Here is a 2,500-nt window from a genome sequence, read left to right as displayed (position 1 = left end):
TTCCGCTATAAAACGGGATACAATTATTTTGGAAACATACCAAATTTGAAAAATAATTGAGAAGTTGCGCAATTACTAATCATGGAGCACAAAAAAGCCTACAGCACCTGGTATTCCCAGGCAGTCTCCCATCCAGGTACTAACTAGGCCTGACCCTGCTTAGCTTCCGAGATCGGGCGCATTCAGTGTGGTGTGGCCGTAGGCTCTGGGCCTAGTGAGTTTTGTACTTTTAAGCATCTAGTCGGCTAGACCTTGCAGTTTTGAAAGGCAATTGTGAAATGGCTCACTTCCTGAACTTGGAGCACGAAAAAGCCTACAGCACCTGGTATTCCCAGGTGGTCTCCCATCCAGGTACTAACTAGGCCCGACACTGCTTAGCTTCCGAGATCAGACGAGATCGGGCGCAATCAGTGTGGTGTGGCCGTAGGCTCTGGGCCTAGTGAGTTTTGTACTTTTAAGCATCTAGTCAGCTAGACCTTGCAGTTTTGAAAGGCAATTGAGAAATGGCTCACTTCCTGAACTTGGAGCACAAAAAAGCCTACAGCACCTGGTATTCCCAGGCGGTCTCCCATCCAGGTACTAACGAGGCCCGACACTGCTTAGCTTCCGAGATCAGACGAGATCGGGCGCATTCAGTGTGGTGTGGCCGTAGGCTCTGGTTCTTGTGAGTTTTGTACTTTTAAGCATCTAGTCGGCTAGACCTTGCAGTTTTGAAAGGCAATTGAGAAATGGCTCACTTCCTGAACTTGGAGTACAAAAAAGCCTACAGCACCTGGTATTCCCAGGCGGTCTTCCATCCAGGTACTAACTAGGCCCGACACTGCTTAGCTTCTGAGATCAGACGAGATCAGGCACATTCAGTGTGGTGTGGCCGTAGGCTCTGGGCTTAGTGAGTTTTGTACTTTTAAGCATCTAGTCGGCTAGACCTTGCAGTTTTAAAAGGCAATTGAGAAAGGGCTCACTTCCTGAACTTGGAGCACAAAAAAGCCTACAGCACCTGGTATTCCCAGGCGGTCTCCCATCCAGGTACTAACTAGGCCTGACACTGCTTAACTTCCGAGATCAGTCGAGATCGGGTGCATTCAGTGTGGTGTGGCCGTAGGCTCTAGGAATGCTAAGAATATTACTCTTATGCATTTGCATTTAGTAAGCTAAGCCATGCAGCCACTTGCAACATGATACCACGCTCATCGCTCGATCAGGCTCGATCAGGCGAGATATATAAGACTGGTGGGCCCATTCAGGACTCCTATGTCTGGTAGGATAACTTTAATTCATCCATCCTGTGTCTGTTGCAGGGAGGTGGAGAGAACAATCAACACAATAATGGTTTTCTTTCATGCCTCTTGAAGGACTCAATATTCTCTGTACTGCATTACATGTGAAAGTCGATTTATTACCCATGAACACACTACCTGTATGCTAATTCTATGTAAAAAGGTAGCTCCAGCCCTCATGATGTTGTCCAACATTTCCGCTATAAAACGGGATACAATTATTTTGGAAACATACCAAATTTGAAAAATAATTGAGAAGTTGCGCAATTACTAATCATGGAGCACAAAAAAAGCCTACAGCACCTGGTATTCCCAGGCAGTCTCCCATCCAGGTACTAACTAGGCCCGACCCTGCTTAGTTTCCGAGATCGGGCGCATTCAGTGTGGTGTGGCCGTAGGCTCTGGGCCTAGTGAGTTTGTACTTTTAAGCATCTAGTCGGCTAGACCTTGCAGTTTTGAAAGGCAATTGTGAATTGGCTCACTTCCTGAACTTGGAGCACAAAAAAGCCTACAGCACCTGGTATTCCCAGGTGGTCTCCCATCCAGGTACTAACTAGGCCCGACACTGCTTAGCTTCCGAGATCAGACGAGATCGGGCGCATTCAGTGTGGTGTGGCCGTAGGCTCTGGGCCTAGTGAGTTTTGTACTTTTAAGCATCTAGTCGGCTAGACCTTGCAGTTTTGAAAGGCAATTGAGAAATGGCTCACTTCCTGAACTTGGAGTACAAAAAAGCCTACAGCACCTGGTATTCCCAGGCGGTCTCCCATCCAGGTACTAACTAGGCCCGACACTGCTTAGCTTCTGAGATCAGACGAGATCAGGCGCATTCAGTGTGGTGTGGCCGTAGGCTCTGGGCCTAGTGAGTGTTGTACTTTTAAGCATCTAGTCGGCTAGACCTTGCAGTTTTAAAAGGCAATTGAGAAAGGGCTCCCTTCCTGAACTTGGAGCACAAAAAAGCCTACAGCACCTGGTATTCCCAGGCGGTCTCCCATCCAGGTACTAACTAGGCCTGACACTGCTTAACTTCCGAGATCAGACGAGATCGGGTGCATTCAGTGTGGTGTGGCCGTAGGCTCTAGGAATGCTAAGAATATTACTCTTATGCATTTGCATTTAGTAAGCTAAGCCATGCAGCCACTTGCAACATGATACCACGCTCATCGCTCGATCAGGCTCGATCAGGCGAGATATATAAGACTGGTGGGCCCATTCAGGACTCCTAT

The 2,500-nt window shown here is 47.8% G+C and overlaps 7 non-coding genes and 2 pseudogenes across 7 annotated transcripts; all 9 read right to left on the bottom strand.

The window, feature by feature from the left end:
* Positions 1 to 95: 95 nt before the first annotated feature.
* On the bottom strand, positions 96 to 204 carry LOC138545317 (5S ribosomal RNA; annotated as a pseudogene).
* A 106-nt stretch (positions 205 to 310) lies between these two features.
* Positions 311 to 429, bottom strand: LOC138548286 (5S ribosomal RNA). The gene has a single exon (XR_011292094.1). It is a non-coding gene; the product is annotated as a 5S ribosomal RNA (ribosomal RNA).
* Positions 430 to 535: 106 nt separating this feature from the next.
* On the bottom strand, positions 536 to 654 carry LOC138550601 (5S ribosomal RNA). The gene has a single exon (XR_011294351.1). It is a non-coding gene; the product is annotated as a 5S ribosomal RNA (ribosomal RNA).
* Positions 655 to 760: 106 nt separating this feature from the next.
* On the bottom strand, positions 761 to 879 carry LOC138540296 (5S ribosomal RNA). The gene has a single exon (XR_011288350.1). It is a non-coding gene; the product is annotated as a 5S ribosomal RNA (ribosomal RNA).
* Positions 880 to 985: 106 nt separating this feature from the next.
* On the bottom strand, positions 986 to 1,104 carry LOC138539041 (5S ribosomal RNA). Its single transcript, XR_011287121.1, has one exon. It is a non-coding gene; the product is annotated as a 5S ribosomal RNA (ribosomal RNA).
* A 464-nt stretch (positions 1,105 to 1,568) lies between these two features.
* Positions 1,569 to 1,677, bottom strand: LOC138545453 (5S ribosomal RNA; annotated as a pseudogene).
* A 105-nt stretch (positions 1,678 to 1,782) lies between these two features.
* LOC138550895 (5S ribosomal RNA) lies at positions 1,783 to 1,901 on the bottom strand. The gene has a single exon (XR_011294637.1). It is a non-coding gene; the product is annotated as a 5S ribosomal RNA (ribosomal RNA).
* A 106-nt stretch (positions 1,902 to 2,007) lies between these two features.
* Positions 2,008 to 2,126, bottom strand: LOC138544361 (5S ribosomal RNA). The gene has a single exon (XR_011290704.1). It is a non-coding gene; the product is annotated as a 5S ribosomal RNA (ribosomal RNA).
* A 106-nt stretch (positions 2,127 to 2,232) lies between these two features.
* Positions 2,233 to 2,351, bottom strand: LOC138549245 (5S ribosomal RNA). Its single transcript, XR_011293030.1, has one exon. It is a non-coding gene; the product is annotated as a 5S ribosomal RNA (ribosomal RNA).
* Positions 2,352 to 2,500: the final 149 nt, after the last annotated feature.

This window comes from Ambystoma mexicanum, unplaced genomic scaffold (assembly GCF_040938575.1).
Source record: "Ambystoma mexicanum isolate Mex_15411 unplaced genomic scaffold, UKY_AmexF1_1 Mex_scaf10, whole genome shotgun sequence".
NCBI lineage: Eukaryota > Metazoa > Chordata > Amphibia > Caudata > Ambystomatidae > Ambystoma > Ambystoma mexicanum.
This window is presented reverse-complemented; position numbering and strand designations above follow the sequence as displayed.